This window comes from Cibotium barometz, chromosome 5 (genome assembly GCF_041138505.1).
Source record: "Cibotium barometz isolate CiBa-2024 chromosome 5, ASM4113850v1, whole genome shotgun sequence".
In the NCBI taxonomy this organism is placed as follows: domain Eukaryota; kingdom Viridiplantae; phylum Streptophyta; class Polypodiopsida; order Cyatheales; family Cibotiaceae; genus Cibotium; species Cibotium barometz.
In genome coordinates, this window is record NC_141050.1 from 16,479,035 (window position 1) to 16,506,289 (window position 27,255).

Consider the following 27,255-nt stretch of genomic DNA (forward strand, 5'->3'; position numbering starts at 1 on the left):
TCTAGGTATGCATAGATGCGACTTACCACCTCTTTAAAAATGGGTGAATCTCTTTTCTGCACATGTAAGCTCTACCTTTTCTCTACGAGAGGGAGAATGTTAAAAGTATGTTCACAAGACATCTATATATCAAGAGATTAACTGCCTAGCATGGCTTTATGATGCTTTGAAAAAAATCTCTCTCAATGTAGAAAGAGGAGGACACAAATAAAACCACACATTTTTTTTATTAGTGATGACAAAAATTTCCATGGATTCAAAATTGAGAGAAACATATCAAAAAGTATCATTTATTGCATTTTCATGTGGATTTTGTAATGCAATGTTCGTTTAAGGTATTCTTTATGCTGATGTAGCACAAATCTGTGATTTAGGGCTTACTTCCCTGCAAATTCTCTTTCAGGTTTTTTTTTCATTGCACGATTTTATACACTACTTCGGATTCTAGGGTTTTCCCCTTGTAGCTAGTGTTTTCTTCTGCAAGCTATGACATAGGCATCCACATTACAACAAGTTTATAGCTAGGGTTTTCTCTTGCTATCCAAATTAGAGTTTTCTTCTGCAAGTTCTAGCTTCACAGTTAATCATCCTGTCCAATAGCAATGTTTGACGTTAAGCAAGCTGTTGAAGTGCTACTTTTTGATGTTAAGCATCCCGATCTATACAGGAGAGGATCACCTGTATAAATCTCTGCTACAGAAGTCGCTTCGCCTGCTGAAAAATGGATGCAAACATGGATGGCAAGGGCGGAAGAGAACCCTTTACTTGAGAAACCCTTGTTAACTAATTGTGATGATGATGCAACAGAAATGATAGGCAAAAAGAAAGATAGGAAGCACTCAGTTTTTCAAGATTCCCACCTCTTCCCATCTAGTGTCAAGTATCTTGTGTGGGACAAGTTCTGCGAGCGCTTCTCATTCTATGGCATGAGGTCCATCCTGGCCCTCTTCCTGCTGGAGAGGATCCAGCTGAGTGAGACCCAGGACACTGAGGCCGTGCATCTCTTGATTGTTGCTTGCTATGCGACACATATTCATTCCTTTCCATCTGATTGGGAGAAATAAAAGGGATGTCCTTGTGCATGAGAAGATAACACGCATCCAAAACCACAAATAACCTTATAATCAAAGGGTACCGAAAAGAAACCCAACTAAACACTTCGGGGCCCTTTTGCCCCATATTATCTAACCATTCATGTCTATGCTCAATCTTCTCAAGCCTCCAGGCCCTTCTCTCTTATTAAACAAATACTATATTCAGAAGGATCTCCCAAGAAAACACATCCCATTTTGATTTCAATTGACATGCTGTCCAAAAATAGCTGATTTGTCAGCGAGCTCTTGCCCGAGTGGCTCGGCTCATCACAACCCACCCTATCCAAGAGGTCATGGGTTGGAGCCCTGACACCATAGGGTTGTGTGTGTGAGTGGTGTAGCTCCTAGCTCGGCAACATCCCAGAGAAAGGGGGCTTTCAGGAAAAAAAATAGCTGATTTTAGTAGAGCTATGAACATAAAAAAGAGAAAACACACAGGCACATGTGTGCATGCTAGCCAATGTACTGTTTGTGCATGCATTGTGATTCAAGAATACGACAAACGCATGCATGCATCCATACGTTGGTACACATGAATGTGCGAGTGTGCATGTGTTAAAGTATGTGGGAGGATGCACCTGTGCAACATACATGCTTGTGCTTCCCCTTTCAACTATCTAAGAGTGTCCCAATGCTGTCGAGTTTTGGCCTTGTACTGAGGAGGTAGAAAATGTCTCTTAATTTTGTGCTAAAAATCCTCCCAGGTATGAGGTCTATGTTCCCATTCTTGGTAGCATTCCACCGTAAAGCAACATTCTGAATCATATGATTTGTAACACACTTGACCTTGTCTTTTTCGAAAAATTTCTCTCCTGAAAAATAGTCATCAAATTGGCTAAGCCAAGCTAAAATAGTGCGTGCATCCTTCTTTCCATCAAAATTTCGAAAAGAGAAAGCCTTACGACTGATGCGAGATTCTTTCCGAGCTGTTTGAGCATCTGAAGTTGCTTTCACAGTTCGAAGAATAGAATCCTCATCACTATCGCTTTCAATATCATGCTTGTGCCATTTACAAGATTTCAATTGGTTTTCTAATGCATTTCTATGAGTATGTTCATTGACCAATTGTGCTTGTAAAGCAGTGAGCTGCTCTTGAATAGATGGGGATGCACAGGAAAACTAGCCATAATTGATTAAAAACAAAGGGAAAAAAAATAGCAAAAGTTCAGAAACACTTATGGTAGTTCCCGCTCTTGATAATAATTGTGAAGTTTGTGTAACCCGCCAAAAATAGAAGAGAGATGTGGCCGTCCAATGCAATCTCCAAATATCCAAAAGTAGCGGTGAAGCGTCGGAAGGTCGATCGGTGGAAAAGGATCGAGTACCGAAAGAGAATTTGAGCTTCAAAAGAGTGAACAGTGACCAATTTTGCAAATTTTGAAATTTTTGATTTGCTGTAATTCTGAGTTGAGAACAAGGGTGAAATGCTAAAAATTTATTCAGTTCGAAGCCAAGTCAAATTCGAATGAATTTGGGCAATTCCAATTTGGGCACTTTTTGAAGGGTTTTTTGACTTAAAAGAGCCCCACACATGAATCTTTTCGTATCTTTTAAGCTTTTTATGAGTAAAAAAAGATGGAAATTATGGACACCATTGATTTCTGCAAACTCACAACCACCGTTGCAATTTCAAATCTCCGGATCCTTGACGAAACAATGTAGACAGGGTATAAGTTTTATGCAAGAGAGCGTTCCGAATGCATCCAATGGTACCGATCTGACTTTCGTCAACTTCTGCAAATTTTAGGAGCTTCCAAGCAGGTCGACGCTGCGCTTTCACGTTTTTCTTTGCTAGCTTTTTTTTTTTGGCCTTATGTGAAGCTTGTAGAGGCTATGAGATAGCTGTGTGGTAGGCCTTCTAATGAGCCTTAGTTAACGATTTTTAAATCTCTTTTTTTGGCCTTCTTTTATCTTCTATGCACGTATATTTTCAGCCGTCTTTTTACATGAAGAACTTTAAAGCCGTTCAAGCCTTAAAATTTTTCCTGCTATTCAAACGAATTAAAATCCTGCTATTCAAACGAATTAAAATATCTATGCAGGATTAACCACAACCCTACCTCCCTCCAAGTGGACAAAGGAGGTGGGATTAAAATATCTATACAGGATTAACCACAACCCTACCTCCCTCCAAGTGGACAAAGGAGGTGGGACTATTTCAAAATAACCACTCCTCTTCCAAGAGTGAGGAGGAGCCAAATCTCACATCTTCTAATGCAATTTTGAATTTGAATCTAAAAAGATCTAATCTCACATCTTTCAATGAAATCTTTGTATACATGCTTACATACCTATAGATACACACACTTTTATATATTATGTATGTATGTGTATCTATAGGTATGTAAGCATGTATATATAAATAGTGTGCATGTGCATGTGTGTGTGTGTGTGTGTGTGTGTGTGAGAGAGAGAGAGAGAGAGAGAGATTACATGTAAGATGCATTTATTTGAGAGTGAGCATACCTCACCACTCATCCCTACCATTAAAATTTAATCTAAAATTTAATTAATTAAAATTATATATATGTGTGTAAATCTATTTAAGTGTGTGTGTGTGTGAGTATGTGTGTGTGTGAGAGAGAGAGTTTCTATGTGAGAGAGTGTGCATGAAGAGAGAGAGAGAGAGAGAGTGTGTGTGTGTGTGTGTGCATGAGAGAGAGAGAGAGAGAGAGAGGCTAAGAATTTCTATGTAGGAGATAGTTTGTATGGGAGGAGATAGTGTGTGTTTTCATTAGTGTATGTGCGGTGTGTACATGTGTGTGTGTGTGTGTGTGAGAGAGAGAGAGAGAGAGAGAGAGAGAGGCGACAGATAATTTCTACGTAGGAGATAGTTTGTGTGGGAGGAGAGAGTGTGCATTTAGATTAGTGTATATGCGGTGTGTACATGTGTGTGTCATTGCATTTTTATGCCCATCTTGGATTGCATTACCTAGTTATTTGTAGGAGAGACGCGCTTATATCTTTTTTTCTGTCGTCTTTGTGAAACATCCACTATGCAGAGGTGAATTGATTCCTCAATCAGTCGTAGCACCACATTTTGATCTGGCAACAGCTACTTATAACTACAGTAATGCTTTGAGCAATTATTTGCATGAATAAGAGGATATTTCTATATCGACTGTGCAACGCTTGTTTGGACAGTAAGTCTCTCTCTCTCTCTTATCATGGAAAATTAAGACTTAGATGGGTTGGCCCATATTGCATCTCGCCCAAGATTGGTCGTGCAAGTACCTTTTTTATATCACCATTAATGGAGTCGCTCTATCAAAACTGATGAGTGGCTTCCGATTAAAACCCTTGGTGGTGACTAATAGTAGTGTGTTAGACTCATCACCTTCAAATTATTATCCCAGTTTATTAAGTGGAATTTCAACCATAGATTTAGTATTTTTTTCTTCCACTCGAACTATTGATTTGGATATAACTACATGTCTTATGCATGTAAGCAAATGGTGGTAATCCGACATTGAGTTCTCCATTAAGGAGAGCTCTCATCGTGTCAAACAATTCAAGATCTCATCGTGTCAAACAATTCAAGATCTCCACTCAATCGAGTGGTTTATAGTTGTACTGGTTTGTGAGGCCATAAAGTCTAACAATTTGGGGATATTTAGTGGTGCATTCATGACCTCTTTTCCATAAATAGGTGTCGATGAGACTAGAAAATCCATCTCCAAGATGGGCTCAGGGTTCCCATATGGTAGTTGTCCCTTGAACCAATCAGGGATCAAACTATAGAGGTGGAGGTCTCAGTCACTTCCATGATGACACTCGGTAGATCCAAAGGTTTGCGAATCTTAATATAGTATACGTTAAGGTACTAGGGTGTATAGTATCCGAGACTCTCAATTTCTTGGGTTTTAATTCAAGCTCATCTTGTGTTTTCGTAACTAAATCACTAAATTCTTGGAGTTGCTCAATCTCCTTTTGAGGGTCAAAATAAGAGCCAAGTTTTGTCATGTGTGATCTAATTTCAGGAATTACAAGTTCTCGTGGGGTCTCCTTCCCTATGCTCTTAGTTTTGGAGAGTATTTTGCTACCCTGTTCAAAATCGGCCCTTGTGTCCAAGGTGTTTGAGTCCTCACCTAGGTCCCTAATGAAGATTGGCTCTCGAGGCATTCCAAGATTTTCTTTTTGGTTTCCTTCATTTTCCCATTCTTAACTAACTTTTTCCTCTTATTTTTCTTCTTCTTCTTAGATTCCGCTCTATCGAGCCTGGAGATCGTTGCTTGAGAACATGTTGGTTTTGGGCTTGTAGCCAGATGATAGCATTCAAAGATGTGTGATCTAGATTTTTTAGGATCTACCTTTGAGTTTTATTACTTATCCCAATCATGTTTAGGGGTGTGATGATGGGTCCCATCTGTAGGCTTGTCACCACAATCTTGATGGGGTAGTCCTTAATTTAATGATCTATGCCATAATTATTATAAATAGCTGGTGGCATGTTTGAAGGCATTGCTTGGTTGAGTTGAGGAAACTTCATAGGGCATTCTGAAACTTGATGGGGACCTTGACAGTGGTAACATTGAAGAGGCATTCTTCTAGCTGTGGTCTTAATGTCCCGGCCCCTTCCCATCATTCAACAAGTTGGTAAACTGGCTTGACTCCCCCTCTCCCATCCACTACATAATAGTCAGGATGAAGCTCTGTGGGGTCCTCAGAGAGGTGGGGGTGGGTTCGACATCCACCTCATATTCTTGGAAATCGATAGGCTCCTCAAAGCTTACTTGATTAAGATGTGTCACCGTTGATGGAGGCAGTTGCAGTCCCAAGATTGGTGGAGGTAATGGCACATTGGTGCATGGTGCATGCCCTTTGATAGGAGTTGTTGCATGGGATGTTCCACCATTGCTTGATTTGTTACAAGATCGAGGGCTAGCATTTGTTGCGGTGCTGACAATGTTACATGTGGTCTCGTTGTATTGGCAATGTTACATGTGGTCTCGTTGTATTGGCAATGGCCTGTAGGCATGTTCAGTAATCTTGGGCTTCATGACCATAGCACCCAAAAAAGCTACAGTTACCATTATAACAAGCTCTTAAAATTGGAAATTTGTTAGTGGTATGTCCGTGATAGCAAATGGAACACCAATGTACCTCTCTCCTTGAGTACATGTGCGCATTGTCTAAAGCTTTGGTAGCCTTCATTTTCTCTTGGAGGGCTTTTGAGAAGTCAATCCAAGTCATTTATACTAAAGTATTGCCTTTAGCTACAGGTTTCGTAGTGGTGGTGCTACGACCCCATGGCTACTAACGTAATAGACTTAGAATCTGAAGCTCTTACTCCCTTTATCATCAAGTTATCCTCAAGTTGGATGGCATTAGCTGTGACGTCCTCCCAAGTGGTGATACCTCTAAAATGACCGAACCATTATGGATATGTTCATGTTTAAGTCCGTGGATAAATTGATCAAGCAATTGATTATTGAAAAAGCGCTCATGTAGGGCACAAGGAGAGTTCAAATGCTTAAGATGACTAATAAAATCTCTCATTGACTTGTCGACTTCTCTCAGCTTTGTACTTGTGCAACTGTGAAGCCACACTCTACAAAGCTCCCTCATGCACAAACTGCTTTAGAAATAACCTTTGAAGCTCAGTAAAGTTTAGACATTCTTTAATTCTCAAAGTTCGATACTAATCACTAGCCTTGCCATCTAGTGTAAGTCTAAATGTGTTGGACTTTGCAAGCTCATTCCTCTCACCTAAGGCCTCCCAAACTTGATCACGACCTCCAGGTGTCTTCTAGGATTGCCCTCTCCATTGAACTTGTGCATAAGCTTCGTAATTTGTACAGCCTTTCCATTGCTACTGTGTCCATTATCTCTGACTAGTCCTATACTTTCAGCCATAGCTCTCCCCAATGCTTGCGCAAAGGCTACTGGATCAACTGGAAGGGTTGCTGTTAGAGGTATTGTTTACAGCAGCAAGGGCAACATGTGGCATGAAGGGTGCTGCCTCTGCGCCAAGGGCACCATTGGTCTAGACATTTGTGAGGATGCCCCCCTTTCTCTAGGGTGCATTGGAAAAGTAGAGGAAGATGCAAGGAATCGAGGATATTCTGAAAAGGTGGGGGTACAGGAATCCCCTTAGGTACCAATGGCATATGAGCCAAGGGCACCACTGGTCTAGTCATACCATGAGTCTGAAAAGATGGGGAATCATATAGGAATTCCCATAGGTATTGATAGCATATGAGCCAAGGGCACCACTAGTCTAGTCATTTGTGAGGATGCCCCCCTTTCTCTAGGGTGCATTGGAAAAGTAGAGGAAGATGCAAGATTCCCCTTTTGTGACCCTAGTCGATGAGGTGGATGTGTTAACTAGGCTTGGAGCCATTGTTATAGGGACTGTTGCCACTATGGTTGCCATAGTTGTAATCAAGGGGATGAAACTAATGGACAATCTTGCATGGTTAGTCACAGGTAGTAATAGAATGGGGGGCATTTTCCTCCAATGTGATGACGTTCGGTTGAAAAATGCTCCAGTTACATTTCAAAGGATGGTTCAGGAAATATTCTATGAATATCTAACCACCTTCATGAGGGTGTTTGTGGATGACTTTAGTGTGTTTGGAAATAAAGAAGAACTTATTTATTTATTTTTTACTTTTTATGTTCTTTATTTTTTATTTTTTTACATTTTTTATTTACTGTTTATGGTTTCAGTTTTAGGTTTTACCAAAAAGGGGTTTTCCTAGAATCTTTGACTAGGGCCTGCATGCATTAAATGCATCCAACCAATCAAAACTCACCTGAAAAATGGGTATGTGTTACGCTCATGTAACTGGCATGGCTACGATGCCTATGCCTGCCTACCCACACATGCCTAGCCACCCGTGGGTCTCCACCCCAGGCGCCCTCACCCCTGAACCCTGGCTCAGAACCCTGGCTCACTCACCGTCCATGCTCTAGGCTCAGCCTCTCATAGCCGCTATGGGCTATGTAATATTATTCCCCCCTTTTGAAGTGTTTGCGCTCGTGAAAATGAACTTCAGAAAGTTCTTGGTTAACGTACTCATGTGCTCACACGAGGAAGCTTCATCCTCACTCACGATCTCTCCACTTTACTAAAGCTTCATGGTACACAGTATGCCTCGTGTTTCGATCTCTAAATCCAAGAATCCTCTCAAGCTCATGTGGAATAGATGGTGGTTCTATCAGCTCCACCAAAATGCTAGGAGAAACTACGTTCTCTTTATGATAGACATTTTTTTGAAGTCTACTGACATGAAAAATAGGATGAACTTGAGATCTCTCAAAAGGCTTCTCTATGGTTTTGATGAATGGTTTATGGTTTTGGTCTTATGTACTACTAGAGGCTTCTAGCAGTATGGGATGCTAGAATTGTCACCTACATAAGGATCTCATATGGGGAGTATTTTGGTGGTATGGGATGCTAGGATATTTCGCATATGCGGTTATAGAAATATGAATTGTTCATTAGTATCATGGACTGGCTGATTCTAGATTATGAGTATGTTGTGGATTACAATGGATTTATTGGGTATCTTATGGATTGAGGACTCTTTGCCGGCAACTCAAGTTTGTACGCCAATCCACCAACCTTCTTAAGGACTTTAAAGGGACCGCAGTATATAGGAGAAAGATTTTCACACTTTCTCGTCTTTAGAGTCTCCGACTTCACACATGGAATTTCAAATAAATAAAATCGCCTTCTTCAAAGGTCAATTCTCCGTGACCCTTATCCGCATACATCTTTGCACGATCTTGTGTGCTATGTATACTATCTTTTGCTGCCTGACTGCAACATATCTTGCATATTTTTAAGGAACTTGTTAAAACCCTAAAGATCTCTCTAGCTAATAATCATGCATTAACTAGGTGTATACTCATCCACCCAACCACCCCCGAGCCCAAGGGTGCTCACATAAATGCAATGAAGTATCATATATCTTAACTTAGTGTCCCATACCACCAAGAGATATGACTTCACTCTAGCATCACTTAGCTCTAGCTTGAAATGGCAAGAGAGTAGACACAATGCTCTACACAAGACAACATCCCTTGAGTGTGCTCCATGCCCCTATTATATAGGAGGGTACTCAAGTGACTCTTGACTCTCCATTTCCATGTGTGACCCTTGGTTGCTTGACCCTAACCTCAACCCAAGGTTAGACCTAACCTTTGTCCCACTAGAGCATGTTCCCATGCTCCCATGTTCACATGCCTAGGGAGGGTTAGCCTCCTAGTATATGCACATATAATGTGCACATAACATACTTCCCCTCTCTCAAAACATTGCACTCTTGCAATGAAAAGAAGGAAATTTACGTTGAACGTTCTCAACTGACTCCCAAATTGAATCCTCAATTTCCTTGTCTTTCCACTTAATTTTAACCTCAGGGATTAGGTGACTACAAAGTTTCCTTTCCCTGAATTCAAGTATCTTTTCTGGATTATGTGGTACATAAGATAAATCTTCGACTTCAACGAGTTCTTGAGGAGTGATTGTGTTATCCTCACCTCCTAGCTTCTCTTTTAGTCTACTGACATGAAAGACTTGATGAACTCTGACATCATGTGGAGGTAGTTTTAATTCATACACAACTGTACCAATTCGGCGTATAACTCAAAATGTACCGCAATATCTAGGAGATAATTTTGAGCACTTTCTTGTTGACAAAGTCTGAAAATCTTTAAGAACTTTTAAATAAGCCAATGCTCCTGTCTCAAAAGACCGAGGTGAGCATCCCCTATCAGCATAAAACTATGCTCTATCCTGAGCACTCCTAATAGAATCCTAAGCTTGGGCTAGCATTTCCTTCATATCTCGCAAGAAATCCCTCGATGCATCAAGCTCACTGTGCTTAAGACCGACATCAATAGTAGGTTCCCTAGGTTGATACCCATACATAAGCATGAACGGACTATAACCAATAGCCGAATGCTTAGAACTATTATTGGCAAATTCTATCATTGGAATATATTTTTCTCAACTCGATGGTTTTCTAGAGACATATGCATGAAGCATATCCTCTACAATCTAATTCACACGCTCTGTGCCCATCAGACTACTGCGGGTGATCAAAGGAACTCATACTCAAAGTAGTTTCCAATTTCTTGAAAACTTCCTGCCAAAAATGAGCCGTGAACTTAGAGTCCCAATCGCTCACAATATCAGAAGGTAGACCATATAGTCTAAACAGTTGCTCAACAAATTGGTAAGCCAATTCCAAAGCTTTAACTGTTGTCTTTGTGGGTAAAAACCTATCCATCTTTGTCAATCTATCCACGACTACCCAAATGGCATCGTGATCCCTGCTCTGGTATGTGGAAGTCCTGTAATGAAATTCATGGAAATACTTTTCCACTTTCGAGACGGAATATCCAAAGGATGTAATAACCTAGCAGATTTCAGGTATTCTGCCTTGTTAATCTGACATTTGACCACATAATTTTGAACAAAATCCTTCATTTTTGGCCAATAAAAAGTCCTTCTAACCAAAGCCAAGGTACGTTATATGCCCGGATGTCTTGTCGATGGTGCATCATGACACTCAAATAGGATCCTTAGTTTCATTTCCGACACATCCTGGTACACAAACCGTATCATTTCAAAATAAAAGACCATTCCGAATAAAAAATTGGTTGGCTTTTCCTTGATTCACCAGGTTTTGATCTACCTTAGAGTTGGACCCTGATTTTGCCAAATTCTAATATTTTCCAAAGAAAATATATGTACTGCTTAAGTGAATTTTACAAGTTAGAAGTAATTTTCGTGAAGCTAAGTTCATTAACTTCACCAATTCGACTCAACGCAGCACCAATGCTATTCAAGCTGCCTTTTCTATATTTAATCATAAAATCAAAGTCCTGCATCAATTCAGCCCATCTAGCCTTTCTAACTTTCAAGTCTGGTTGATCACAAATGAACTGTAAAGATCGATGATCTGTCAAGACCATAAACTGAGACCCGTAGAGATACTATCTCCATGCCTTTAAAGCATAAATAATTACATACAATTCTTTCTCCTAAACTGGGTACCTAGTCTGTGCATCATTGAGTTTCTTACTCTCAAAGGCCACAGGTTTCTCATCTCCTAGAACAAAGCTGCGCTTATCGCAAAATCACTAGCATCAGTCTCTACAATGTAAGGTCTACTAGGATCCGGTAAGGCTAACACAAGAGCATCTCGAACTTTATATTTCAAAGTATCAAAAGTTTCATGTAGCTTCTCATTCCACTCAATCGGAGAATTAGACTTCTTAATTTTATCCTTAAGAGGCACTAGGTTGGTAAAAGGCACTGTCAACTTTATGCTTAATGATCCTATTTATAGGAAAAATGTATGAAATCGTAATCAAGTCGGTTTTGACTATTTTTCTGAGAAAACATTATCCAAAAAGTCATATTTTGTGTCCAAACTATGTCCAAAAAGTGTCCCAACCATTGGGATATGTCTTGGGCACTTTTGGGATTGTGTAGGGCTGCAAAATCCACCCTAAATCTGCCCCTAAATCTGCCCACATATTTGCTGATGAGAATATACATGTCTATGAGCATCAGGATTAACAGATGCACATGACATCCCCTCCTGCTAAGCTTGAAGCACTGGGGTAATCCATACACCTTTGCTCCGATTCCGTTTCGGTCCAATTGAAGACTGCACTTTATATCCATCGGCTCAATCTCCAAGCTCATTGACTTGGTCTTCAAGTTCTTTGGCTCGGTTTTTGGATCTTCTAAATTACATGTAGCCTTTTTCTCCTCCTCACAAGATTTGAAGAGTTTTTCTGGAAGCTCCTCTGAAATTGTCAGGACGACTTTATCCTCCTCCAAATAGGATTTGGAGAGATCCACCTCCTTGGGAACTATTAGGTTGACGTCATCCTTGTCCAAATAGGATTTGGAAAGATCCACCTTCTTGATCTGTGGTTTTGGTTCTGGTTTGGCTTCTGGCTCTAGATTTGGCTCTAGTTATGGTTCCGGCTCTGGCACGTGCATCCCGAGTAATGGCGCCTCCTCGGAAACCCCTCTTTTTGTGATCACGTCTCTCGAGAACTCATCTTAGAAGCTCTCTTTTCGTTGCGTCAATGCACTCAGTCTTGGGCTGCTTCTCACAATCCGAGGTGATTCCTCCTTCGCCTTTGTTGATGCTGCCATGAAGTGTGTCCATGTTTCCTTGAGGTGTGCCCAACTTTGCTCATACAAAAGATAGGCTAGTCGTGCCTCTTCTTGAAGCTTTACTTGATGTGCTTCTTTCTCGCGTTGCTGATAGTCCCTTGTTGTCTATACTTGGCGATGATTTATACGTATTGGGCTTGGCGTTCTTGTTTCCGTTTGTATCGTTCTTCATCTTCTTGTCTCCAACGACTTTGCATATTCTTATACTCATGCTGTAACTCTTCTTTCCACGCATCATTGCTCTCCATCGAGGTGAGTTTTGGTGGAGGGAGTAGCAAAAAGGAATCTTTTCCTACCTAGGTTAGACCTAGGCTAAGTTTTGTGCAGATTCTACCTTGCATGCAGCCTATGCTACATGCAAAAATGGGTTGAAACGCTAAAAACGAAAACCCTAATTTGGTTTTTCCACTTTCCACATTGAATCTAGGACTGAAAACACTGTTGCTAGGGTTGAACTCATGCAAAATATAAAAACCCTAATTTTGTCTTGCAAACCTAATTTCAAAAAACCTAATTCAATGTGAAAACATAAGCTAAGGGCTGTCCTAGGATGATCTAACCTCTAAAACCAATGTAACATGCGTTGTGGAAGCGTGTTCATGATTAACGTTGATTAAAGAAAATTAACACTAATCCTATGTTTAGCAAAGACATAGAAGAGAAGGAGAGAGACCTAATCTACTGTATATTGCCAAAACATGCTATATATACAATAATCTTACTGATTCACAGCCTTGTGCAAATGATCTTGTTGATTCACAGCTTTTGATGCATACCAAAGATCCCTGCAGCCCTCTACTTGCAATTGGACAAGAGAAGCTCTCGCTAATCCACTACTCTGTCCTTGCTGCCTTGTAGACTCTGACAAATGGATCCTCTTGTAAACGGAAGTATTCATATTGGAGGATCCTGTCACACAAATGCTCACACCGTCTTCTGTATCCTGAGTTTCGTGAGTTTAGCAATCCACTTTAATACTTCAAACTTTAGAGAGATATGAGAACTGTACATCGTATGGGGTCCCGATTACCCACTGAAGGGCCCCCTATCCCGTTACCGAGATAGTATTTGCTTTATTATCTTTAAAGAGGCTGACGGTGTGACTGACGATAAGCCAAACACAAGACCTTTGAAGACCAAGTGTTGGGCTAAACTGTGCACTGCCTATAGAAACACCAAAGATGTCCAATCTCGAGCCTATGCACTCTTCCCAATGGTATAAGGGAGGAATGCAAAGCTAGGGCTGAGAGAGGGGCTATTTGGGACTGTTCTAGACTGAGTATGAATGCTGTAAATGAATATGAATGCTGTGTTTTACCTTCACCAAGTGGCTGGAGAAAAACGATGAATGGATGAATGCTAAAAGCTGTATGGATGCAGAAAACGCAAGGTTTACTGATGGCTGAATGTAGAGAATTGCTGCGTTTGCTGATGGAGGGCTGAATGCACAAGCGTTGATGCTCCTCTTGCTATAGGATGACACACTTCTCCAAAACGCATGGAACTGAAGTGGATGCAAGGCTGAATATGATGCGCCTGAATGCTCTTTGCTGAATATGAATGAATGAGAGAGTGATTATGCAAGGGCTCTATTTATATGGGCTGAATGAGCTAGTTGGCTGGCTACTGAGTTGGCCGACTGCTCATGTCCAATGAAGAATGCATAAATGTGTTTAAAATGCTGAAAATGTTGGGAAAAATACCAAAAAAATCCTAGTAAATATCCTGATAAATACTGGATGATATTTGGGGTTCCTGCAATGGTCTAGATGCTATGCATGAATGATGTGCAATATGCAAGATGCTTTTTTGATGCAAACCCTAAGGTTTCTAGTGACTGTATATGTATGAATGTGTCTCTTTAAGTGGGTTAAGGGACTTAGACTGATTGATTGGCTTGCTATGGCTGAGAATGACCTATGTAGCTCGTGCCTGACTTATCCTGGACTGAGGATTACAATGGGGTCAGGGTGTACGACAACTAATACTGTACAATGTTGCATTGATGATGATGAGCCAGTTTGTCACCATGCACTACAATGCAGAGTGCATGTGACATTTCCTCCTGCCTAGCTTGGCGGAAGGTTCATGGCTTCCAAGTAGTCCGCCAACAACTGGGGGTACTCTTGAAAGAATTCCTCGTCATACGGCTTCGTGGGTACCTCGATCTCGGAATTTCGTATAGAACTGACGTATCCGTCGATCGGAACCATGCTTCCAATGATGAAGAAGTATCTGCTCGAGCTCGATGACTTCTGCCTCGTCTATCACATCTGGCTACTGTTCATCTGAAACATCAAACACTTTTGGACCAACATATGGTTTTAGCCAAGAAACATGGAAAACATCATAAATTGTCCAACTGTTAGGCAATTTTAACTTCATGGAGACATCACTTATTTTTGTAACTATTGGGAAAGGTCGAAAACTGCGGAATGAAAGCTTGGGACAATGTTTGCCCACTTGTTTCAATCTTTGTTTCATGATGTGTAGATAGACCCAACCCCTTCGTTGAAGTGGACATCTCGTCTAAACTTACGTGCCTGTCTGTGAACTGAATAATGGCCGAGCTCAAAATTGAGGACCAAACTGGGTTGAGTACCAAACTATGCAGAATCGACATACTGATCTTCTATGCTTTCTAAGTCTTTTCCAGAGATGTTGAGAATGGTAGACTCCTGAATGGTCTGGATGCTGGTCTTTCTACTAAGAACATTTGCTACTGGATTATGCTGACCAGGGATGTACTTGATCATTCCTCCAACCTGATGGAAGAGCTGACCCTGTCGAGTGTGCTGATCACTCCAGTGGGCACTTGGCATCGTCGGGAGCTACTTAAGTGCTTGGTGGTCTGTGATGACTGTGAAAATGCGTCCATAAGGAACAGGTTTCAAATGTTTGAGTACTGATGACAGGTGTTCTAGCTTGCCCTTAAAAGTCTTGGAAAGACGAGAGGGAAACTTGTCTTGGAAAGGAGAGGGAAACTTGTTAGGAGGTTCTGTCCTAGGGACCAAATCGATATGATGATCCGCAGGACGAGAGGGTGGGAGATCATCCTTAAAAATGTATGAATGAGAAAGGAGATCTGCCGACTAAGGGACTGAAGAAGATGAGACAGCGGTTATCGAGACGATGAGATAGAAGCTGTCTGAGCATAAATCAATGCTCCTTCTGCTCCCTTGCAGATAGCTCATTGGGCTTGGAGATGAGAAATCATAGGAATGCCAAGAATGCTCCTATCTCCTTGAATCATGACAGGCTCAGGAAAACCTTTAGAGATAATAAAGATGTCCTACCCCCAATTGGGAATAGGTTCATACTGATGAAACCACTGGATTCCTAAGATCATGTCACATCCCAAAAGAGGAGAGACAATGAAATCTGGCTGGAATGAGGTCTTTTGAACTTGAAAAGAAAACTGTTGTATCCTTTGAGATATGTGGGTGCGGAGACTAGGTGCAAACCTGTCTACCTCCAAATGATAGGGCACTAAGGTACAACCCACATTGGTAGCCAACTGGGAAGAGTTGGCGTCCTCAGAACTGCCCATGTCAAAAAGGATTATGAACTGTCGACCCTTTGGCAGAGCCATAAGCTCGGATCAAGCTTTTCTGTGTGGTTGTTGCCTCACCCTCCTGTATAGCATCAAGTACCACGGATGGCATGGGATGCATAGAAGGTAAGATTTGAACCGCATTGGTGGTAGCAGGCAGGTCCGGAGGAGCGAGGGATAAGCTCGGATCAGGCTTTTCTGTGTGGTTGTTGCCTCACCCTCCTGCATAGCATCAAGTACCACGAATGGCATGGGATGCATAGAAGGTAAGATTTGAACCGCATTGGTGGTAGCAGGCGGGTCCGGAGGAGCGAGGGATACTGCGGCTGGCACCTGTGGTGGCAGAAGGCTCTTTGGAGGCTTGCTTTGCTTGCCTTTTTGGACAATCCTTCTTACCATGCCCAATGGTATGACAGAAAAAACATCGATTTTCTGACTGATACTATCTTTGCTCCTCTGGAGGAAGATAGCCTCCAATGATGCCTGCTTTAGCCTTTTCCTTAGGGGTCTTCTTAGGCTTGGGTTCCTTACCCCCTGAACTAAAGCTAGGACTATTGTTTGTCTTAGTGTCTTTAGAAGACGAATTACCCTTCCACGGTTGGGGTTTGGTACTGGACTGTGATGACTACTTGGGCTTGCCTCCGTTCATCTTCATTTCTTCATTTTGAGCGAGAGTCAAAGCTCGGTCATATTTACTAGGTTCAAAGTTGCGATCTGTGAACCGGATGTTGGGATCTAATCCATGAATGAATTGATCCATCTTGGCCTGCTCAGATAGCCCTTACTGCTGTGCTAAAGTGATAACCTTTCCGGAAAATTGAAGCACTGGGGATCCGTTCTGATTGAGTCCATAGAACTCATCTACCAGACCGGTCATGTACAGGGGCGGGAGGCTTCAGGTCATGGACAAATGTATCCTAGCTAAAAGCTGTGACACCTGTGGTCTGGTCTGTATAAAGATAAGACCAATGCTGCCACCGTGACTGTCGACCAATGCTGCCACCAAGTGACTGCCTTAGCAGTGAGATGGGAAGCCGCTACGTGGACTCTATCCTGAGGATCTATGATCCTAGCTAATGGAAAATGAGCAGTAAATTGATGAATGAACTGATTTACTGCTAAATGATCACACTTACCATCATACTTACTGAAATTTGGTTGACTGCGAATGACGGTAGTTGATGCTGCTGACTGTTGGTTGGTGGCACTTGAGGCGGGGGATGTTGAAGAGAGGTGCTGGTATCTAAGATGAATGGCCTTCTTTTCCCTTTGGTGCTTGAGTAACATACGTTCTCGATCGAGCTCTCGTTGGTGCTCCCGAGCGACGAGTTCAGCCTGACGCCGGTCTTCGTCGATCCTGCGTTGGGCTTCCTCATAGTCCAGTCTTTTTGCTTTTTCTTGTTGCTTTATAGCTTCTCTCCTTCGGGCCTCGTCTTCTCTCCTTTGTTGTTCCATCTGAAAGAAGAGGGAGATGTAGTCGGGGGCTGCTGGAGGCGGAGGACATGTTGCTACTGCCTCCAAGAGTTGGAGACGCTCCATGGGCAGCTGGTTCTGAGCTTTAAGAAGAGCTATGGTGTCTACTGTAGTCGAAAGAGCAAGGTCTCCTTCGGGGGAGACTTCTTCCGGTTGATGGGTACTCTCCTCTATAGACATGATACTGAAGTCGGGGGTCATGCTGGAACACAATCTGACCATCCAAGGATGCCCTCACTCTAGGATACGGTGTGTGTGGACAAGTTGGCTCTAATACCAATGTAACATGCAGCGGAAGTATTCGTATTGGAGGATCATGTCACACAAACGCTCACACCGTCTTTTGTATCCTGAGTTTCGCGAGTTTAGCAATCCACTTTAATACTTCAAACTTTAGAGAGATATGACAGAGAGAGATGAGTACACCGTATTTGGTCCCGAATTACCCACTGAAGGGCCCTCTATCCCGTTACCGAGATAGTATTTGTTTTATTATCTTTAAAGAGACTGACGGTGTGACTGACAATAAGCCAAACGCAAGACCTCTGAAGACCAAGTGTTGGGCTGAACTGTGCACTACTGTAGAAACACCAAAGATGTCCAATCTCGAGCCTATGTACTCTTCCCAAAGGTATAAGGGAGGGATGCAAAGCTAGGGCTAAGAGAGGGGCTGTTTGGGACTGTTCTAGACTGAGTATGAATGCTGTAAATGAATATGAATGCTACGTTTTACCTTCACCAAGTGGCTGGAGCAAAACGATGAATGGATGAATGCTGAAAACTGTATGGATGTAGAAAACGCAAGGTTTACTGATGGCTGAATGCTGAGAACTGCTGCGTTTGTTGATGGAGGGCTGAATGCACAAGCATTGATGCTCCTCTTGCTGTAGGATGACACGCTTCTCCAAAACGCATGGAACTGAAGTGGATGCAAGGCTGAATATGATGCACCTGAATGCTCTTTGCTGAATATGAATGAATGAGAGAGTGATTATGCAAGGGCTCTATTTATATGGGCTGAATGAGCCAGTCGACTGGCTACTGAGCTGGCTGACTGCTCATGTCCAATGAATAATGCATAAATGTGTATAAAATGTTGGGAAAAATACTAGAAAAATCCTAGTAAATGTCCTGATAAATACTGGATGATATCTAGGGTTCCTGCAATGGTCTAGATGCTATGCATGAATGATGTGCAATATGTAGGATGCTTTCTGATGCAAACCCTAAGGTTTCTACTGATTGTATATGCATGAATGTGTCTCTTTAACTGGGTTAAGGGACTTAGATTGACTGACTGACTTGCTATGGTTGAGAATGACCTATGTAGCTCGTGCTTGACTTATCTTGGACTGAGGATTACAGTGGGGTCACGACGTACGACAAATATCATCCTGAATGGAACTAATACTGTACAATGTTGCACTGATGATGATGAGCCAGTTTGTCACCATGCACTACAGTGCAGAGTGCATGTGACACCTCTTGATCTTTGATTGATGATTCTAATGAATACTTAGTGTTAGTGATCCTATTTATAGGGAAAAGATATGAATTCGTAATCAAGTCGGCTTTGCCTAATTTTTCCACAAAACATTGTTCAAAAAGTCATATTTTGTGTCCAAACTATGCCCAAAAGGTGTCTCAACCATTGGGCTATGTCTTGGGCACTTTTGGGAGCATGTAGGGCTGCAAAATCAGCTCTAAATTCACCCCTAAATCTGCCCATATATTTGCTAATGAGAGTATACATATCTATGAGCATCGGGATTAACGGATGCACATGACATCTTGAAGTGGTGTGCTCGAGCTTGGCCATTGGAAAGATCCCCATTACGGTGAAGGTAAGCTCTTGTGAATGTGTTTCTAGGAGTGACCAAAATGGGCCATAGGCATATGGGCCTCTTCATTTGCAGGAAGGCATGGATTTTGAAGAAAGAAACAACAAGGGAAGGAATTCTCACATTAGCTTTGGTGTGATTAGAGGATGAAACAGTGACAAAGCGTTCTCCTACAAGTTTATGGGACACATTTTATGCCATGTAAACCCCGGCTCGTCAAACAAAACAAAAATTACCTTCATTAGTGTCTTCTTGAAATAGTGCTATAGGTGAGTGTCCATAAGGCGTAGCAAACAAGGGCCACTCGAAAAATGGGTTTTTGCAATGCATGGTGGGCTCACAGAGGTGGATCTTTAGACATATTTGATACCACGTTAAATAAGAGAGAAAGGCCTAGTGATACCACGTTAAATAAGAGAGAAAGGCCTAGCGAGTGTCCCCCTATGCCATCGCCCCCCCTCTGTCCTTCCCTCACCTTCGCCATCACTTCCATATCCCCCCCTGCTTCTTCCTTCCATTGCGTTGCTGCCCTTGTTACCCGACTGTGCCTGTCTCAGTTCCCGCCTTGCCCTTCCGCTTCGTCTCAGCCCTCCACCACTGCTCCACCTTTGCCCCTTCCACTTCAGTGCCAGCTCTCCTTCGCCCCATGTGCAGCCCGCCAGACTGTGCACCGCTCCTAGTCCCTTCCATTGTACGTTCTCTCTCTCCTCTTCCTCTTCTCCATTCGGGTGCCGCCCAGTCCCCCCCTTCCGTTTCGCGTTCTGCCTTTCCAACCTTTCGCTTCCCCCCTTTGTATGCTCTTCCCTATCCTCTTCTTTGTCTCCCTAGACAAGTGCTGTTAGCTTTTGGGTAGTTTTCTCTTTTAGGCAAGATTTCGCAACTTCTAGTCTTCGAAACTCCAAGAGGACTCTATGGCAGCCGCTCCATCATCCCCGACCGAGGCCGTCGATCTCTAGCTCCTCGCTTTGACAGTCGCATCTATGGAGGCCTCCACCTTGGTTTGCAAGATTGTAGGTAGCCGCTTGGTGCATGGATAGCTCGGGGATCTGTTACAGGCTAACCTTTTTGGCTAGCTTGGAAAGATCACTGATATTCATCCCTCGGGACATGGTTACTACCAGCTTGAGTTTGATTTGCTTGTAGCATCGGATAGAGTAATGCAGCTGAGTCCCGTTGCACTATGTACAGTCGAGGCCTTCTTTGTGAGGTGGTAGCACGGCTTGCACCCAACGTCCGACACTTTGGCTAGCATCTTAGGCTTTCCCATGACAATTTGCTTTCCTGGTCTTCGGAAGGAATACCTTCCTTTCCTCCCGATGATAAGTGATGTTATTGGGAGAGTGATGATGATAAGTGGTGTTATTGGGAGAGTGATGGAAACCCCACACAACCACACCGCTCCCCTCGATTGCCACTTCGGTTCTAGCTCGGACGGTCGGGTTTCCATCCCTTTGTATTTGCATCGCCTCTCTGGAGTCAGCCTCTCATGCCATATTGCTTCCTTGCCTCCGGGGAGATCCTATTCTACAGAGAGTTGAGTACTTCGGCCTCCCAAGCCAATGCTTCATTTGCCAGTAGATGGGACACCTTGCTAGAGCTTGTCCTTGCTGTCAATCTAGAGGGCTGCCACCAATAGCGTCCCCCCCCTTTCCTGTTCCCAGTTCAGATTCTTATCGGGGGGGGTATTAGCCCTGAGGCATTACAGTAGCAGAGCCCGGCCTATGTGTAGGAGAGTGGCAGACCGTTGGAACCGTCGTTTGACTTCCAGAGCACAGCGGCACAGCCAGGCACGCCAAGCTGGCAAGACACATGAGGATATGGTTTTGTCAGAGAACCATTATGAGAATTTATCTCAGCAATCCCACCCAGACGGTGATGCGCCCCCCCCACCCTCGAGGAACCTGCCGGTCCTCCCTTTGTGAAGATCGTTTCCTCGTCGTGTCCTGCTCCTTAGACATTCAGATTCCCACAGGGTTCTTTGACCTTTCAGAGCCTTCGGCAGACCCGAATTTGCAGCTCCCCTCTCCCATAGGCAAACCCTTCCTCACTTGGTCCCCCTCCCTCCCATGTGTCCCCGCTTTCTTCTACGGCTTTCCCTCGTGCAGCTCCCTCTGCTCCGACTTGATCGAACACTTCCCTCCCCTCCCCACCTCACCAGAGCACTCTCGCTACCCTCCAGCTGCGCTTGACTTGGAGCAGAGACTGCTAGCAGGCTAATTTAGTCCGCCGTTTAATCTACCGTTTCAAAGACCGGTATAGATGACTACGGTGCCTCTCCAGTGGGGGCTCTCCCTCTAGAGTCGCAAGCCCCCCCCTCCTCCCCCTCCTTCTCGTGTTGGGATTTGCAATCTCTGTGAATCTCACATTTATACTACAAGGGGGGTTTGTTAGATATTTGGTTAGGTTATGCACTTATGCCATGGGCACTTTTATTCCACTAGGTTTTTATTGGCATATATGCTATGAGTAGTGCCACATGTGAACATGGGCTAACCAAGGGTACTTTTCTCCCGCTGGGTTTTTCCCCTTGGATATGTGATGTGAAAGGACACCATCATTGTTATTGTATTTTGATATTATGGAGTCAACTTCCTAGATCCACACAATTTCAAATGCAATCCATTCTTGTATTTGGGGCAAAACATTTGCATAGGACTTTGTGGTTGCTTGGCATTGCACTCCGGTGCGTTTGAGATTTTGCTTGCAGGTGCTTTTTACAGTATATTTGGTTGCACGTGTTTGCATATCTCTTGGTAAAGAGATTTCAACAAATGGCTGGAAATATGACCGATATATTCGGGATTTTGTCCCAAGAGGACAAATTGGATGGCAGTAATTACTCCCTCTAGAGTTTCATGGTCCAGAATCTTCTTGTGTGGCCAAAGAATTATGAAGTTATGTGTCGAGTGAAGATATACGCCCTGTTGACATAGCACCTAACATGCTTGGCCATGGTGCTCAACAAACTTCAGTACTTGCTCCTCCCTTACAACAGCAGAAGAGATGGGATACTCGCGATGCCCAAGCGATGGCTTTAATTTCTGTGAGTAAAGTGATCAATCATATCGCATATTTGGTCTTGCAGGATCTCACGGCGGCGAGCTTCGAATGCACTTGAAACCATGTATCAGGCAAAGAATGAGGCTAGGTTTGCATATCTCAAGAAGGAACTTGAGAACTTGGACATGAATGATGGTGATAGTATGGCTGATCATCTTACGAAGATCTAGGATCTTCGGGAGTAGTTGCTCAATATTGATGAGTTCATTTATGAAAAGGAGTTGGTTTCCAAGACACTATTATCTTTGCTAGAAATTTACTTGAACTTTGGGAGGTTTGATTTTCAGTCAAGATCAGCCACCACAAGCGCCTTGGATGTAGGCCTTGGAGAGATCAACAATTTACTACAGGAGGCAACGCAGAGCAGTTTGGCTAGCTTTCGAGAGTAGGAAAGGAGCATCCATCGAAGCCTGGCTTCAGGAGAGTTCACTAGATAGCCCGTGGATTAAGGTCCAGTTGGCTACTGTCCGTATAGAGCTCAGTTCCATCGAGGTGCGGAGGGTGGAGTATAAATACCATGCCAAATCCTCGTTTTGGACCCAGGCGGGAGACATGGTCACCAGGGATTTCTTTGAGATAGCAGGCCCACACAGGCGAAGGGATGGTATCCGTAGGTTGCGAGTCCAGGATGGATCTATTGTTGCAGATCCCCCTCATGTGAGAGCTATCGCCATAGATTTCTTTTGCTCTCCTCACGGGTGCCCCCTATCTTCGTAGGTGCTAGATGCTTGTGAGCGGGTTTGGCGACATACGAGAGAGGTGGTTCCTCCCACTCTTTGGACTTTCTTGTTGACTCCCTTCACTATGGAGGAGCTGGTGGAGGCTATGACAGCACTACCTAGCGACGACAAATGCTCGGGAGAGGACGGGCTTCCGGTCTCCTTATTTCTCCGACACTAGGATCTCATGGAAGGTGGCTTCAATTCAATGAGATTATGATCACAAGAGACATGCCAAAGAGGCTATCAGAGGGACTGATCCATTTGGAGAGCTTGATGTACCGAAGCCATCGAAGGCACCCTCACCCCACCAGAGTCCATACGAAGCATCTGGCTCGATATCATTCATATCCTCCGTGGACAATGGGGGAAGCTTCAAGGTGGTTCAGACTACATGCGGAAGGCCTTCCTGAGGATTTGGCGTCATGGTCCCTTTCTCACTGATAGTGGTGGTAAGCCCACCTGGCAACGTAGACCACTTGTGTGGTTGTTTCCCCCTCCCCCCATTGTATGAGATAGCCTTCCCCTCCTAGAGCGGCTAGATGGAGGAGAAGAGCATCCTCCCCCCCTTTTATGCTTATTGACTCTCGCTTCCCACGAGAGCGGAGTTTGTACTTAGACGTTATGGCATTTTCTCTTGGTAACTAATAAAAGGATATTTTTCTCAAAAAAAAAGAAAAAAAGGGAAAAAAAGAGAGAAGGGCCTGGAGGCCTGAGAAGATTGAGCATAGACATGAATACACAGAGGATATGGGGAGAGGGATGTACAGTAGAGATACACGAATAAGTAAGTTTTTTATTAGTGCATGAGGGTTGATTACATAAAGTAAGTTTTTTATTAGTGCATGAGGGTTGATTACATAAAGCCACGTTGGGCATTTATGTGTGGTTGCATCTCTTGATATCTAGTTGTATTTGTGAACATACTTTAACAATATTCATGATGAAGTACTTATGATGAGCAAGTGCATGTACTTGTGCAAGATTCCTACCACTCCATTAGACATGGCAATAGACTACTTCAACTTCGACTATGAGATTGCAGGTCAAGTTGCAAAGACAATATCATAACCATGTTTTTTGTTCATGAATTGACCTTCAACTTCTTGTTATGTGTCATGAAATTGAAAATCATGAGTAAGGGCCCCCTTCACACATGTCCACTTCAAGTCTTCGTCGCGGCAATCAGCTTTACTCTTTTGCACTGTCTGCCCATTGGACGAATGGAGAAAATCTGAGGTGGCAGACCAGTCACAGCCATGTTAAACAAAAAGTGTAACCGCAAGAACCTCTCAGTCATCACGAGGCCATGCACAAAAACAGGATCCAAGAGTTTTGAACCCTCAACCTCTTTTACAAAAAAGTGATGCAATAGCCACTTGGGCCACTTTCAAATTGCAAACTATTGGTAAAGACAAAATACATAGTCCCTAGTTTGTGAAGCCAAGATGGGACAAGCAAGTGCGGATTCTTGGAGTCAGGGCCAGATAAGCCTCAATATTCCCTTGGGAGGGGAAGGATGGGGGACTCTCTCTATAAAATCAGCTAGTAGGAGACTAGTGTTGTGGACCCTCATACTTTGCTTATGGATTTCATTATATCATTTGGATTGGATAGTATGAGGTTGAGCGTGCTAGATGCATAGAAATTATGTCTTTTTGTGTTTGGGGAAATTATGTCTTATCTTGTGACACATGACTCAATCTTTTGAGTAGTGCAGAGCCTCCTAGAATAACAAGTTTGAAGAATGTACTACCAATCTCAACCTTTAGTGATTATGGAGATTCAGGATACCTTGTGGCCGACAAGCGAGGTTATGTGCACATTCTGCATCAATTGGCCAAAGGATTCTTGAAATATGATGGTGAAAATATCACAGATTCGCGTGTAAAACTGCAGAAGGTAAGAAATTAAAAAGACCAGGAAATTACTGTTTATAGTCCAATGGAAGCAACTCAATCCCAATTCTCATCTCCTTTGATCAACCATCAGGTGGTGACTAATATTGAGTACTCTCCTCACGCTGTTAAAGTAAAAACAGAGGACGGTTCAACTTACAATGCAACATATGCCATTCTTTCAGTAAGCCTTGGTGGTCTTTTAAAGAGCAACCTTATCACCTACAAGCCTGATTTTTCGGTGAGTTTTCAGATCAAATTCAAGCTTATTTCTCAAGCTTGTAATTATGCGTTGTGTTATTTATTAACAGCTCTTTCATCTGCAGTTTTGGAGAATCAAAACCTTCTTCCAGTTTGACATGTCTATTTTGACAAAGATATTTCTGAAGTTCCCATACACATTCTGGCCAACTGGACCGGGCACTCAATTCTTCGTTTATGCAGATGGGAAAAGAGGATACTATCCAATTTGGCAGGTATAACAAAGCCTCACACTTTGTTTTAGATTTTCAGTGCCCTGTTATTGGGAGATTGGAAGGGCAAATGAATGCATGTACATATGCAGTTTGTTTGTTGCTTTGTTCCTTCTACGGTATACATATACATATAAACATATATGTATATATATAGGGCAACAAGAAACCATCTGTGAGATCATAATTATGTGGGGCACTCTCTCTAAAGGGGCATCCAAATCCACTATTAGGTAGGGCAGGTGGCTCCAGACTGTCCTTTGAGCTGTGAGTCTGCAGATAGGTTACTTATGTTGTAGTTATTGCACTATCTTTTAAGATTTACTTGCTTAAATACGTGGATATGTGACATAATGTGAGTCTCTTAGGGCACTCTTTTCCATGTCAGGAACCGACTATGGAGGAGAAATCTAGATACCAAATCTTTGTTAATCCTGACCTGTAAGAGGGTTGGGGGAGTGGGGATATTGCCCTTATTTGTTTGGGGCTTTGGAGGGGCTGATGTTGTCTTGGAGTATAATACATATTGGTGTTTCTCTTAGGCAGCATTGGTGCATATAAGAACGTATCCCCATTGGGCCAGCCAAAGCTATATAGACTGTGTTTGAAGGGTCCAAGAACCGGCGGCTGTGTGTTTGGGCACAGGCTGGTTGCACAAGTGACAAAAGCGTTTGGCCTTTTGAGTTTAACAGGGCATATCTGTGCTTAGTTGACCTCAACTCGAAAAACAAAACAAAAAACTGGTTGCGCAACTGGGCCTAGCAAGTTGCTACAGCCCACCTGTCAAAATGTGGTTGGGTATGATGCATGGTGTTTATTTTTGGCAAACAAAAGGCGCCTTAACGACCTCTGTACCTGCAGGCCTGTTAAGCAAGCTGACCCAGCTGGTGGCTGTGACGGCGCCAGATTTTGCCAGAGCGGTGTCCTATGGCGACTCTCTCTAAAACGTTTTATGCTTAGGCAAACACGCGTTCTCTTATTGATGATGAATCCTCAAAGAGAAGGTCAAAAGCTCGTTAACATCGGGCGCTTGTTCTAGTGGTTGATGGGGGCGGCCTGTAACCTGGAGGTACCAGGTTCGATCCCCAGCTAGACACCCGATAGTTACAATGCCCTCGCTTTGTAGGGGTCCTCACGGAGTACTTTGCTCCCTTCTAGTAGCCAAATTTAAAAAAAAAAAGCTCGTTAACATGAATCGTAGAAGCAGCCTAACATTTCTCAAACCACTATAAAATGAGTTTTATGCAGCATATTGTACATGCTTTTCTTTTCCAAATGAAAGTATATGGCACCAATCTTCCATGTTAGATTACAGTGGTATGGAAGGCTCATTTATTAGCATCTGTTTAGCTCTTGCTATGACTGCACTCATGGAAACAGCCTTTTGGTGTTCATCTGGGCAGCATTTGGAAAAAGAATACCCGGGATCAAACATCCTCTTTGTAATAGCCTCAGATGACGAGTCACGGACGAATCGAGCAGCAAGCAGATGACCAGACAAAAGCAGAGATGATGGAGATCTTGAGAAAGATGTTTGGGAAAGGCATTCCTGATGTGGAAGACATACTTGTTCCAAGATGGTGGAAGAACCGTTTCTATGGTGGAAGCTACACAAACTGGCCGATTGGAGTATCAAAGACTGATTTTGATCGCATGAAGGTTGTATCCAAATTTCTAAGCACCATAATATTCAAGGCCATAGAAGAGCTTTTCCTTGTATGCTTCATCTTTTTTGTAATCTCTCCTCTGGACTTTTGATGGTTGTTTGTGTATTTGCAGGCTCCTGTTGGCAACTTGTATTTTACAGGAGAACACACCAGTGCTAAGTTCAATGGTTATGTCCATGGTGCTTATTTGGCTGGTAAAAAAATATTTTCCAATTAGATACCTGATTTATTCATCGAAGTTAGTCCTTTTGCCTACACCCACTGATTAGCCTACTGTGTTTTATATGGTGGAGTTCGTAAAAGTCCCTACTTGTGTTGGCAAATT

At 42.9% G+C, this 27,255-nt stretch overlaps 1 pseudogene; it reads left to right on the forward strand.

Moving 5' to 3' along the window:
• Positions 1 to 737: 737 nt before the first annotated feature.
• Positions 738 to 27,147, forward strand: LOC147638125 (polyamine oxidase 1-like; annotated as a pseudogene).
• The last annotated feature ends 108 nt before the right edge of the window (positions 27,148 to 27,255 follow it).